This window comes from Leuciscus leuciscus (genome assembly GCF_965113295.1).
Source record: "Leuciscus leuciscus genome assembly, chromosome: 9".
In the NCBI taxonomy this organism is placed as follows: Eukaryota; Metazoa; Chordata; class Actinopteri; order Cypriniformes; family Leuciscidae; genus Leuciscus; species Leuciscus leuciscus.
Window position 1 is genome coordinate 8382499 of NC_138733.1, and position 15056 is coordinate 8397554.

A 15056-nucleotide genomic window follows, 5' to 3' on the forward strand; every position below is an offset into this window, starting at 1 on the left:
ATTAAGTGTATCAAATGCTTTTTTCAAGTCAATAAATATTCCAGCTGCATGTTTCTTTCCCTCTAAGCTATTAGTAATCTCTTCTATTGCATCAATGATGGCCATTGTAGTTGACCTTGTTGCTCGAAACCCGTACTGACCTTCATTAATTAGTTTATGCTTATCTATGAAATTATCCATTCTACTATTATAAAGTTTCTCTTAGATTTTGGAAAACTGGGGGAGCAGAGAGACAGGTCTATAGTTGGTGAAGATGTGTTTGTTCCCATTTTTATGTATAGGTATAACTTTAGCAATTTTCATTTTATTTGGAAATGTCCCTATTTGAAACGATAAGTTGCATATGTAGGTTAATGGTTTCACAATACTATATATAATTTGTTTAACTAGTGTCATATCTATATCAAAACAGTCTGTAGACGATTTGTTCTTACACCCGTTAACGACATCTATTATTTCTGTTTCAGTTACTCCAGACAAAAACATCGTTTTTGAATTAATGTCTATCAATGACTCCATTTCTGTCATGAAGATAAGCGGACAACACAGCAATGCGGAGAAACAGTCACTTTAATAGTTGCTTGATGGTGATAACAGAACCAGAAGCAGTCACAAAAGGGAACAGAAAACCACTCGAAGTAGTTCTTGAAACTAAGAGTCTTAATAAAGCAGCAATAATATAGAACAGAGGATTCTCAGGGTGTGGCAACACCGGTAGGTCTCTCCGACGGACTGGTAGAGTTCGCAAGGTTTAACTGGTGTTCTGGAGCAACTCACACTCAGGACAGGACAAGCAGGCAGCGAATATCTCTGGCCCGGGGTAGCAACACAATGTTCAGGACCACACAACAAGACTGGGACACGACAGGAACAAGGGTCAGTCAACCATAAAGACAACTCTGATAAATTCAATACTCAAGCAAAGTCAGATAGAAAAAAGAGCGGGTATATAGAGAAGTAATCAGTATGAAAGGAGAGACAGGTGGTGAGAGAGATAGGTAAGGGAGGACGTTAAGGAGCCTCAGCTGAATAACATGATTAGATAATAGAGGTGTGTGCGTAAGAGTAAATGAGTGTAAATGGCCAGCGTATGTGAGAGCGTGTGTGTGTGTGTGTGTGTGTGTGTGTGTGTGTGTGTGTGTGTGTGTGTGTGTGTGTGTGTGTGTGTGTGTGTGTGTGTGTGTGTGTGTGTGTGTGTGTGTGTGTGCGCGTGAAAGAGAGTGTGAATGAAAGCACCCAGATCATGACAGTGCCCCCCCTCCAACAGCGCCTCCTGGCGCCACAGAGGAGGAGGACTGGCGGGACCGGAGGAAGTCATCAATAAGTGACTGATCCAGGATATCCCGGGATGGTACCCAGCACCTCTCCTCCGGCCCATAACCCTCCCAGTCCACTAAGAACTGCCGACCTCGACCCCGGCGTCGAACATCCAGCAACCTGCGAACAGTGTAAACAGGGGTTCCCTCAACACGAACAGGAGGCGTAATAACGTGAGGAGAAGAGCGAACAGCGGGCTTAATTCGTGAGACGTGAAAGACCGGGTGGATACGGCGCAGGTATCGAGGGAGCTTTAACTGGACCGCGACCGGACTAAGAATCTTAGAAATGCGGAAAGGTCCGATAAATCGAGGAGCGAGTTTACGTGACACGGACTGAAGAGGAAGGTCGGCCGAAGAGAGCCAGACCTTCTGCCCGCAACGATACTTAGGGCTCTTAATGCGGTGACGATTAGCTGCCCTACGAGTCTGTTTGCGAGACCGACAGAGCGCTGACCTGATCCTTAACCATGTGCGCTTACAACGACTAACGAATTCTTGAACGGACGGTACCCTGGACTCCGCCTCCTGAGAGGGAAAAAGGGGAGGTTGGTAACCGAGGCTGGCCTGAAAAGGGGACAACCCCGTGGCGGAGGAGGGCAGGGAATTATGCGCGTATTCGGCCCAGGGAAGTTGCTCAGCCCAGGACGCAGGGTTCCGAAACGTCAGGGCGCGCAAAATACGACCAATGGATTGATTAGCGCGTTCAGCCTGCCCATTAGTCTGTGGATGAAAACCCGATGAGAGACTGACAGAAGCCCCAATAGACTTGCAAAACTCTTTCCAAAATAGCGCAGTGAATTGGGGACCTCTGTCCGACACGACATCCGAGGGAAGACCGTGGAGCCTGAAAACGTGTTCCACCAATAACTGTGCGGTCTCCTTAGCGGAAGGTAGTTTTGGAAGCGGAATGAAGTGTGCGGTCTTAGAAAAACGGTCAATAATGGTCAAAATAACCGTATTTCCTAAAGACGCGGGGAGACCCGTAATGAAATCAAGCGCGATATGCGACCACGGCCGAGAAGGAACTGGTAAAGGTCTCAAGAGCCCAGCTGGTGGGGTGTTACTCGACTTGATCTGAGCGCAATCAGAGCAAGCCGCAATAAAGCGCCGCGTATCACGTTCGCAGGTGGGCCACCAAAATCGCTGGCGAACGGAAGCTAACGTGCCCCTAACGCCGGGATGGGCAATGAATTTGGATGAATGGGCCCACTGTAAAACCGCACGGCGGGCAGAGACCGGTACAAACAGGCGATCACGAGGGCACGAACGAGGGGTAACGACTTGGGCCAACGCGCGCTTGACAATTCGCTCGATGCCCCAGATAGCGGCGCCTATTACGCGTTCCGAGGGAATGATGGGAACCTCAGGCTGAATCTCCACGTTGGGATCGTAAAGTCGAGAAAGAGCGTCAGGCTTAACATTCTTGGAACCCGGACGAAACGAGATGGTAAAATCAAACCGGGTAAAGAATAATGCCCAACGAGCTTGTCGAGCGTTAAGGCGTTTGGCCGAACGAATATATTCAAGGTTTCGATGATCCGTCCAAACGACAAACGGAACCGAAGTGCCCTCTAACCACTGACGCCATTCCTCGAGAGCGAGACGCACTGCAAGCAATTCGCGGTTTCCCACGTCATAGTTGCGCTCAGACGAAGACAACTTGTGTGAAAAAAACGCGCACGGATGAACCCTATCATCCTCGACCGAGCGCTGAGAGAGAATGGCTCCGACCCCCACCTCGGAAGCATCCACCTCAACTATGAATTGTCTCGAGACGTCGGGGTAAAGAAGGATAGGCGCAGACGTGAACAAAGACTTCAAACGGTCAAATGCGCTCTGGGCTGAACTTGACCACATAAACCGGGCTTTAGATGAGGTTAAAGAGGTCAAAGGTGCAACGATCTGGCTATAATTGCAAATGAAACGACGGTAAAAATTTGCGAAACCCAGGAAACGTTGAAGCGCAACACGGGAATCAGGTACTGGCCACCCGGTGACGGCTTTGACCTTGTCCAGGTCCATGCTAATCCCCTCGGAAGAAATTACCGAACCCAAAAAGGAGATGGAATTAGCATGAAACCTGCACTTCTCTGCCTTAACAAAAAGTCTGTTCTCTAAAAGACGCTGTAAGACCCGCCGAACGTGTTGAACATGAATCTCCATGGAGGGAGAAAAAATAAGAATGTCGTCCAAATATACGAAGACGAATACATTCAACATATCTCTGAGTACGTCGTTGACCAACGCCTGAAAGACGGCCGGAGCGTTGACCAACCCGAACGGAAGGACCCGATACTCGAAGTGCCCCAGGGGGGTATTAAAAGCCGTCTTCCATTCATCCCCCTCTTTAATGCGGATCAAATGGTAGGCATTACGAAGATCGAGTTTAGTAAAGATCCTTGCGCCCTGCAAAACCTCGAAGGCTGAAGACATAAGAGGCAAGGGATACCGGTTCTTAATGGTTATGTCATTCAGCCCCCGATAATCTATGCAAGGACGCAAGGATCCATCCTTCTTCTTCACGAAGAAAAACCTCGCCCCAGCCGGTGACGTCGAAGGAACAATCGTACCCGCGTCTAGACATTCCGACAGATACCTTTCAAGAGCTTCGCGCTCGGGCGCAGATAACGAATAGAGACGTCCGCGAGGGGGGGTGCTACCGGGGACGAGGTCAATAGCGCAGTCATAAGGACGATGAGGAGGAAGAGAGGCGGCACGAGCCCGACTGAACACCATCCCGAGATCCTGGTATTCCTCCGGAACCCCGGACAAATCCCCGGGTTCTTCCTGAAAAACAGAGACAGAGGAGACAGAAGGTGGGGCAGACGTTAAACAATTAACATGACACGAAACATTCCATGAAACAACAGAATTCTTACACCAATTAATCTGAGGATTATGCTTTATAAGCCAAGGATGACCTAACACAACAGGGTGAAAAGGAGAACTAAAAACAAGTAGTGAGATGGTCTCACGATGGTTACCAGAAACCGTGAGTGTCAGAGGGATGGTTTCTTGTCTTACTCTAGGAAGAGAACTTCCATCGAGAGTGAACAGGGGCGTGGCTCCCTCCAGCTCTCTGAGCGAGATACCTTGTGCGCGCGCCCAAGCCTCATCGATAAAACTCCCCTCCGCGCCAGAGTCAATGAGAGCCTTACAGGTAGTCGAAGACCCCGGCCACCGCAGATGAACCTCAAAGGTGGTGCAGGAACGTGGTGGAGAGTCCAGAGAAGTTGCGCTCGCCAGTAGCCCTCCCTTTACCGGCGAGCGGAGGCTTTTAACGGACAGGTCGAAGCGAAGTGGGCAGCAGAAGCGCAGTAGAGGCAAAGGCGGTTGACTATTCTTCGCTCCCTCTCCTGGGACGAGATACGGATATTCCCCAGCTGCATGGGCTCTGTCTCGACCTCTACGGCGGGAGTAATAGTGGAAGTCGATGAAGCCAGAAGAGAAGACTCCATACCTCTGGCTCTGCGCCGTAATTCAAACCGCTTCTCGATGCGAATGGCCAGCTCGATAAGCACATCCAGACGGTTGGGAACCTCCCGAGCCAACACCTCATCCTTAACCTGAGCGTTGAGACCTTCGAGAAAGCGGGAAAGCAATGCGGGTTCGTTCCATCCGCAAGTGGTGGCGAGAGTGCGGAACTCGATAGAAAAGTCCGCCACCGAGCGTCTTCCCTGCCGGAGCGTAGATAGCAAACGAGCAGCCTCCTCCCCGTAAACCGAACGATCGAAAACCTTTATCATCTCCTCCTTGAAGAGTTGGAAACATTCGGTGCACTCCCCTGCTGCCTCCCAGACTGCCGTGGCCCATTCGCGTGCCCTCCCGGAGAGAAGAGAAATGACGTAGGCGATGCGGGACCGGTCTCTGGCATAAGTAGTAGGCTGGAGAGAAAACACTACCTCGCATTGAGTTAGGAAAGCTCTGCATTGGGTTGGCTCACCAGTATAGTTTGGCGGATTATTGATGCGCGGCTCGGACGCGCTTGGCGAGCCAGGAGAGGCAGGTGGATTATGCCGAAGGTGGTGGAGCTGCTGAGTAAGGTCGTTGACCTGAACCGCCAACTGATCGACGGCATGACGAGTCAAGGAGAGCTCCTGCTCATGTCTACCCAGCATCACGCCTTGGAGCTCGACTGCAGAAAGTACCGGGTTCTCCGCTGCTGGGTCCGAAGACTGGCTTGAGTATTCTGTCATGAAGATAAGCGGACAACACAGCAATGCGGAGAAACAGTCACTTTAATAGTTGCTTGATGGTGATAACAGAACCAGAAGCAGTCACAAAAGGGAACAGAAAACCACTCGAAGTAGTTCTTGAAACTAAGAGTCTTAATAAAGCAGCAATAATATAGAACAGAGGATTCTCAGGGTGTGGCAACACCGGTAGGTCTCTCCGACGGACTGGTAGAGTTCGCAAGGTTTAACTGGTGTTCTGGAGCAACTCACACTCAGGACAGGACAAGCAGGCAGCGAATATCTCTGGCCCGGGGTAGCAACACAATGTTCAGGACCACACAACAAGACTGGGACACGACAGGAACAAGGGTCAGTCAACCATAAAGACAACTCTGATAAATTCAATACTCAAGCAAAGTCAGATAGAAAAAAGAGCGGGTATATAGAGAAGTAATCAGTATGAAAGGAGAGACAGGTGGTGAGAGAGATAGGTAAGGGAGGACGTTAAGGAGCCTCAGCTGAATAACATGATTAGATAATAGAGGTGTGTGCGTAAGAGTAAATGAGTGTTAATGGCCAGCGTATGTGAGAGCGTGTGTGTGTGTGTGTGTGTGTGTGTGTGTGTGTGTGTGTGTGTGTGTGTGTGTGTGTGTGCGCGTGAAAGAGAGTGTGAATGAAAGCACCCAGATCATGACACATTTCGTTGTTACTACACTCCGGAATCTCTGCTGCCAGATCCGGTCCAACGTTTACAAAAAAACTATTAAAATTTTCCACAATATCATTCATATTATGATTGTCATTGATCCCATCAGTGAAATAGTTTGGATATGAATTATTTGTTGCATTACCCTTTTATTATAGTGTTTAGTATTCCCCATACCCCTTTCATGTTGTTCTTGCTTTTATACAACAGATCGGCATAATATAGTTTCTTAGCCTTCCTTAATATATTGGTCAGTTTATTTTTATATGTTTTATATCTACTTTCAGAATCCTCGGTTCTTAGTCTAATGAATTGTCTATATAGAGTGTTTTTCTTCTTACAAGCATTTTGTAAACCCTTGGTTAGCCAAGGGTTTCGACCTTGGGTCGAAAGAGTTTGTCTTTCAACTTATCTACTTCGATGAATTTTGAGTAGTAATCCACCAGCAAAACGTAATGGTTTCCTTCAAACTCAAACAGGTCGGAAGCTACTTCTTCAAATGGAAGATCAGGTGTTTCTGTTGGTTTTAGTGGTTGCCTAGGCAGCCGGTTCTGAAAGTCTGCACACTTGCCGCAGTTTTTCACCATTTGCTCGATTTCAGAACTCATGCCTGGCCAGTACAGGACCTCACGAGCTCTCTGCTTGCTCTTCACTATTCCTAAGTGAGACTGATGTATAAGCTTCAGCATGTGTTCTCGCATAGAAGGGGGTACCACTATACGCAGGCCTTTATAAACAACACCATCTGAAGCTGCAAGCTGGCTTTGAGAGTCCCAATATGGTTGTACTGCATTAGGCGCATCACGCCTGTGGTCTGGCCAGCCTTGCTGGATTGTTTGCTGGAGGCAGTTGAGCTCATTTTTTGTGCAGTTCTGGAGCTCTGAATACTTCTGCTCACTGACTGAAACGAAGTTGAGCATGGAGATACACTCAAAACCCTCCATTTCTGGCTTGTTCTCTGGCAGCTGAGCTCTAGACAGTATGTCCGGCAGTTCCATGTCCTTTCCTCGTATGTATTTAACAGTCAGATCATACCACTGCAGACGAAGACGCATTCTCTGAATCCGCATTGGGGTAGAGAGTAGTGGCTTTTTGAAAATGTCTTCCAGAGGCTTATGGTCGTTGTACACTGTGACGTGGTTTCCAAATATGTAATTATGGAACTTGACACAAGCATGAACTATTGATAGCATCTCTTTCTCGATTTGTGCGTAGCGCGTTTCGGTATCTGTCAGTGACCTGGATGAGAATGCAACTGGATGACTGTCTTGCAGTAGAACCGCACCGAGGCCGTTGCTGCTGGCATCGCAGAAAATCTCAACAGGTTTGGACAGATCAAAAAAACTTAGCACAGGCAACTTCGTGCATAAGTCCTTGAGTTTGTCAAAAGCTTGCTGTTGTGCTGGTTGCCATACAAATTCAACGTCAGCTTTCAGGAGCTGCCTCAGAGGAGCGTCAACTTCGCTGAGGTTTGGCAAGAATTTTGACAGGTAGGTGACGAAACCCAGGAAACGACGGACACCATCCTTGTCTGCTCGTTCTGGCATGGACTTAACAGCTTCTATCTTCGCTGGGTCTGCCCTCAGACCGTCTGATGTTATCAGGTGTCCCACGTAGGGCATGGAAGATTTCTTGATGTGGCATTTATCAAAGTTGAGACTCAGATTATAGCTTGTTGCTCTCTGAATTACTTTTTGAAGAATCTCATCATGCTCCTTAGCTGAAGGTGCTGCAATAAGGATGTCATCCATGACACTGATTGCGCCGCTGATGCCCTCAAGCATTTAATCCATAATGTGCTGGAAAATTTCTGGTGAGCATTTTAGGCCAAAAGGAAGTCTAAGCCACCTAAATCTACCAATTGGCGTGTTAAAGGTGGTCAGCAGTGATGATGCTTCATCTAGTTCTATTTGTAGGAAGCCAGATTTAGCATCCAAGACTGAGAAACTTTAGCACCAGGCATTGCAGATACAATCTCTTCGATGGTGCGCATTGGGTAATGCTCTCGTTTTATGACCTTGTTTAAGTCACTTGGGTCGATGCAGATCCTTATCTTGCCATTTCGTACTGCTGCTACCATCGAGCTCACCCACTCGGTCGGTTGGTTAACTTTGGCGATGTGCCCATCTTTAACCATCTCTTGTAGCTTCTCTATTATTTTTTTTCTCAGTTATTTTTTTCGGACAGGATGGACCACACTTTTTGCATCAGGATCAATTTTAATTGTGTATTTGCCCGGCAAGGTTCCAGTAGTGTGAGTCAGCTCTGGATAATCATCTAGTCCAGCCGGCACATTTTTTGTTGTCCTCTGACCAGAATTCAGCTTTTTGTTTTCTTTGTTAGAAGGCTGCAGTGCATTGAAACGCGTTACTAAATCTAATGCTTCTGCTGTTGCCCCACTGAGCACATTTTCTTGAAAAATGTCCACAATCTCGAATTCTGCTGATATCTCAGTATTCTTGTAATTAACCAGAAGATCAACTGCAGCAATTGGCTTTAGATTGTGATTAGAGTAGGACTTTAACACTCGATTAGAGCTTTTGAGCTCACCATCGTGTGGAAGTGACTGATAACTGTCTAAAGTCAATGTGTTGCATTTTGCACCAGTATCAATTCTGATTGGTACTTTTTTAGACAGTATTTCGATATCTGCAGTCCACTTATCATCATCATCACTCTGATCTTCTGTTTGTGTGACATTTATGCTCAGCATTTCCTCATCCTCTGTTTCTGATTGCAGCTCCACACTGACTGTGTTCACTGATCTCTTTCGGCATACTGCCACCCAGTGGTTTGGTTTGTGGCAATATGAGCAGACAGAGCCTTTTGCTGGACATTTTCCTTGATTCCACTTATGTTGTGGGTCTTTACCACAACTTGAACAGTTTTTTGGTCAGTCTGCATGCACTTCTTTTTGTACATATTTGACAGTTCGAATTGCTGGGCGATTTCAATTGCTTTTGGTAGTGTTAAATCTTCTCCTTTGTCCAATAATCTCTCTTGGACGCGTTTTTCTTTGACACCCGCTATTATCGCGTCGATTAACATATCATCTGGATCAGCATACTCACAATCCATGAACATGAGTCTCAAATTGATCAAAGCTTTCAGTGACTCCTTGCTTTCTTTGTTTATAGCGATGTCTAGCTATTCTCTTGTTTTTTCTCTGCCTTACATAGTTGGCGAATTTATCCATAACTTTGGACGGGTCATCTCTCTCACCTTCGCCCCAGTCCAGAGTCTTGTATATCTCTCTACCTTGCTCGCCGATCCACGTACCCAGCCAGCCTGCACGCTGCTTCGCTGTTTGCTCCGATAGCGGGCCGTCAAAAACGAATGTGACGTGACTCCGAAATCTTTCAAACTCTTGGTACAGATCAGGAGCATCCCAGTCGATCCTAGGGTGATCAAACTGTGATAATGCCATTCATTTCTTATCTGTTCCTGACAGACTTCTGACACCATGTAAAATAATGTAACTGACACAGAGCTTCAGTACCGAGCCATGCTCACTGTTCTTTTTACTAAGAACTGAAGTGCACATACAAAGTAGGAGTCGTCGAAACAACAAATACGGAGGCCGAGGCACCCCTTAAAGAAACATTGCCATAATGACAATACATTACACTTACGTGTTGTTAATGTGTTCCCATGGCGACCGGTCGGAAGTGCGAGTAACTGATCGTCTTCCCAACGTGTTGTTTACGTGTGAAGACACGTTGTAACACGTTTTTTTTGGTTTTTTGTTTTTTTTTTACCTTAGTTTGACTTCTTATTCTTCGGTTGTATCCTCTAACTAGTCCACATTTGATTACTCCAATGGCTGATTTAGAAAGTTATGTAGCCTACGGTGTAGGCTATTATTAAAGTTAAATATAGCAGAGGCTAAATATTATTGACAAACCTGACATGCTTAAACGGTTATTTTGGAAAAGCACGATATTCTACATCATTTTTCTCCATCTCCCATTAAATCGGGAATAGATCTAATTTCGGAATGTGTCTTATTGAATAGAAATACGCTGTAGCGTATTCAAATGCAGCAAAAATTGCAATCAGTATCCCATCTGATTTACCTAAATATAAAAATAATAGGAAATGAATTGTATATAGTAGGCTACATAAAATATGCTGACCATTTATATCAGACAAATTGAAATGTCATGTTGCAATAAGCAGAAACTGCTCTTTGTAAATAATTGGAATCTGTTTTGGGAGCGTCCTAGGCTCTTCCACGCTGATGGCTTACACCCAAGTAGATTCGGAGCGGATCTTCTGTCGGATAACATCTCCAAGAGGTTAAACACCATTTGACTGGTAACCAAAAGTCCAAATCACAGTCTCTGCTGCACCAATTTAATTGAAATAAATACTAGTGTAGAACATTGCATAGAAACTGTGTCTATTCCTCGTTTAGTGAGATCAAATAATAAATCTACTGCAGGATCTAGGAAAAATCTAATTGTTATTAAAACAGAAAATCATGCTATTAGTGAACAAAAACCATTTTTAAAGCTAGGTCTTCTAAACATTAGATCGCTCACACCTAAGGCGGTTATTGTAAATGAAATAGTCACTGATAATAGCATCGATGTACTTTGCCTTACTGAAACCTGGCTTAAACCAAACGATTATTTCGGTCTAAATGAGTCTACTCCACCTGGATACTGTTATAAGCATGGGCCCCATCTGATTGTTCATGGCGGCGGTGTTGCAACAATCTACAGAGATATTCTTAATGTTACTCAGAAAACAGGTGACAAGTTTAATTCGTTTGAAGTACTTGTACTAAATGTTACGCTTTCAGATATAAGAAAAAAAACCCTGTTATCTCTAGCCTTGGCTACCGTATATAGACCGCCAGGGCCTTACGCTGATTTCCTAAAAGACTTTGCAGATTTTCTCTCAGATCTATTGATCAACGTCGATAAAGCATTAATTGTTGGAGATTTTAACATACACGTAGATAATTCAAATGATGCGTTAGGGGCTGCGTTTACAGATTCATTAAACTCCTTTGGGGTCAAGCAAAACGTCACTGGTGTAACGTAAACGCATTAGCTCAAATGATCTATAGGGAATTTTAATAATTAATCATGAATATTATTAATATATTGCATATTACAGTTACATTAAATTATCGAAGTTGAAAACAGATCGATTGTAGGCTATATATGAATAATCAATTACAACGAATTATAATTCCTCATTCATATATCAATAGTCTTATTTCAGATCGATTTATATGAGATAACCCTTAATGGAAATTAATGTAATTATCAAACAGTTGTTTGTCCAGCAAACGCCATAAGATTAACCTATCAACTTCTCAATAAAGTTATCACTTCTTATAATTTCAGGAAAAATTGCTTCTGGCCGTGAAACCATTCTCCTGTCCTTATAAAATGTAGGTTACTGAAAAGTAACAAATCGTAAAGCTTGTAGCTAGGATCAACAAATCATTGACTTCGCAATATGAGCAGACAGACAGAATCAATCAGGAATATATTGGGTTTTAATAATTGAACTAATAATACATCGAACTACGAGTATACACAGGGTAAATACATGTATTTACAACAGAAACAAACAGACGAAAACATTACAAACACGAATTAAAATAGGATGAGAAAATGAGAGAGAGTGAGAGTAATGAGCAAGCGAAAGTGAAAGCAAAATGAGCGATCAGAGCTAGATCACAGTAGCTACGACAAACACAGACAAAGTGGACCTTGAGAGCCAACAGGGAATCAGATTACATTAAAAGTTCAATAAACTTATCTTGCAAAATGGTTCTCTTTGTTGCTGAAGAACGCAGAGTCGTGCGTGTGTTTCCTTAAGGGAGAGGAGCTTGGTCGCGGGGATTTCAAAAGAGTCCTTTTCTTTGAGTTGAAGTTGCCGGCTACGTTCGCTTCACTGAACGTAGGGAGAGTCCGAAGACGAAAAATAAAGAAAAGACTTAAAGAAAAAAGAAAAGAGAAACGGAGAACGCTTCCTAAAAGGGAGCCATGGGTCTTCTCACTGCCGAAGTGTGTTCGTAACAGTGCAACGTTACGAAATAAATAATTCAGAGTTAATCTCCCTCCTGGAGGGAGAGGCGAATATGAAAATAAAACTTAGTAAAGAAAAAAGAAGAAAAACGGAGATGAGAGCTCCCTAAGGAGCCATGGAACCAGAAACTCTTTCAGACGAAGTGCTCTCAGAGAAACTTCGGTGTCAGTCTCTTATGGAGACGATGGGTTCACGCCTACTTCGCGTACGTGAACCAATCACCTTCAGAGATTTCAGAGCGGGAAGAAGTTTCTTTGTCTTGTCAGGAGAACTCACTTGCATAGTTTATGATAGTGATAAAAATTCATCAGTTATACTCCAGCAAGATGGTACACATAGAATAATACATTTTACTGTAAACTCTTGTATACGGTTGGTTTAGTCAGAACGAGACAGTTAAACAGATACCAAGAATGAATTATAAAACAGCTAAGGATATAAAGTTACAATCACATGCACGAATAGAAGCATTTAAAAGTTCGTTCCTTCAAATAAACGTCATAAACGAAGTGAATATAAACTGGGAAACACACAGGAGTATATGAAATATGACATGCTTATATTCTAAGTTTAATGTTCAAAGTCTGTGTATGTGTGTGCGTTTAATGTGTGTGTTGGAATGTTGCGCTCCCCGTTATCTCTCTTCAGGGGAGCTGGATGAGCTGCAGCTTGGGAGTCATATAGTTTATGACCTGCCAATGAGATCGGGTTATGGGATGCGATTCCACTGGGAGAAACATTCTTCAAAAATACATTTCAGAGCCAAACACTCGAAGATCATAACTATATGATCAAAACAACACTAATCAAACATGCATACAGGAAGGTCAGGTACAAGTCTGAGTTACATACATTAAAAGGATATTTCTATCCTAAGTTATAGACAAAGGATGTTTGTGTGTGTGTGTGTGTGTGTGTGTGTGTGTGTGTGTGTGTAATGTCACATAGAAAGGCTTGCGGAGCTCGCAAGAGAATGTTGATTTTAGGTTCTGGTAATACTCCAGGGTGCCATAAAGTGTCGCGAAAGACCATTTGTTGCAGACTAGCTGGGGTCAACACAAATGATTTGCATTCGGGGGTTCAGAGTGTGAAAGCAAGAAGGAATGTGCATTTGTATTCAGATTCAACGAGCCATTATTCATTCATTCAGAACCAAATGAAATTAATGATCTGCTCATCCACTACACTGGTCCCACTCATCGTCCCACATTAAATCATAATGTGGGACGTGTAGTGTAAATCAATGTAAATCAAAGTGTAAATCATACACTCGATTTAATTATATCATATGGAACCGTTACAGTTTAGTAGTAATGATTTCATGAACTTCTTCACTGAGAAAATAGAAAACATCAGAACCACATTTGTAAAAAACGTTCCATCTTCAATCGCGCCTTATAATTCAGCTTCAATTATCGCCCCTCAAGAACAATTACAGTGCTTTACAACTATAGAACAAAAAGAGTTAAATAAACATATCACTTCATCTAAAACAACAACATGTTTATTAGATCCTATACCAACTAAACTACTGAAAGAACTGTTACCTGTAGTGGAAGAGCCTCTCCTCAATATTATTAACTCGTCTTTATCTTTAGGTCATGTTCCAAGAACATTTAAACTGGCAGTTATAAAACCACTCATTAAGAAACCACAATTTGACCCACATAAATCTAGCAAATTATAGACCCATTTCAAATCTTCCATTTATGTCTAAAATATTAGAAAAAGTGGTGTCCGCTCAACTGGGCTCTTTCTTGCAACAAAATTATATCTATGAAAAGTTTCAGTCTGGATTCAGACCGCATCATAGCACTGAAACTGCGCTCGTTAAAATCACAAATGATTTACTTTTAGCTTCTGACCAAGGCTGTATCTCAATACTAGTTTTACTTGATCTTAGTGCTGCGTTCGATACTATAGATCACACATTACTCTTAGATCGACTACAAAATTATACCGGTGTTCAAGGACAAGCATTAAGCTGGTTCAAATCATACCTATCTGACCGCTACCATTTTGTCTATTTAAATGGAGAAAAATCGATCATAACTCCAGTAAACTATGGAGTGCCGCAGGGATCTGTGTTAGGCCCTCTATTATTCTCAATATATATGATGCCACTTGGAAATATTATAAGGAAACATGGAATTAGTTTCCATTGTTATGCTGATGACACTCAAATATATATTTCATCACGGCCGGATGAAAACGCTAAATTATCCAAATTGACACAGTGTGTTAAAGATATAAAAGATTGGATGACGTGTAATTTTATTTTATTAAATCCAGACAAGACAGAGGTAATACTTATCGGTTCAAAAAACCGCCCACAAAACCTCTCACAATACAACTTTAACATAGTAGGATGTCCTGTTACTTTATCCTCTACAGTAAAAGACCTGGGTGTTATACTAGACTGCAACCTGTCTTTTGAAAATCATATTTCATATGTTACAAAAACAGCCTTTTTCCACCTTAGAAACATTGCTAAGCTACGTAATTTGCTATCAGTTTCTGATGCAGAAAAGTTAGTTCATGCATTCATGACCTCGAGACTGGATTACTGTAATGCTTTATTAGCTGGTTGTCCTGCATCCTCAATAAACAAGCTACAGTTAGTCCAAAATGCCGCCGCTAGAGTTCTTACTAGATCAAGAAAATATGATCATATAACACAGATTTTATCATCACTGCATTGGTTACCTATAAAGCTCCGTATTAATTATAAGATATTGCTACTGACTTATAAAGCCCTAAACGGCTTAGCTCCAGTCTATTTAACGGATCTTCTATCGCCCTATA

At 43.5% G+C, this 15056-nt stretch overlaps 1 protein-coding gene across 1 annotated transcript in view; it reads right to left on the reverse strand.

Annotated features, from left to right (window-relative positions):
* Positions 1-15056, reverse strand: part of LOC309506326 (uncharacterized protein) — a 231390-nt gene that overhangs the window by 212316 nt on the left and 4018 nt on the right. The gene's annotated exons all lie outside the window — the stretch shown is intronic.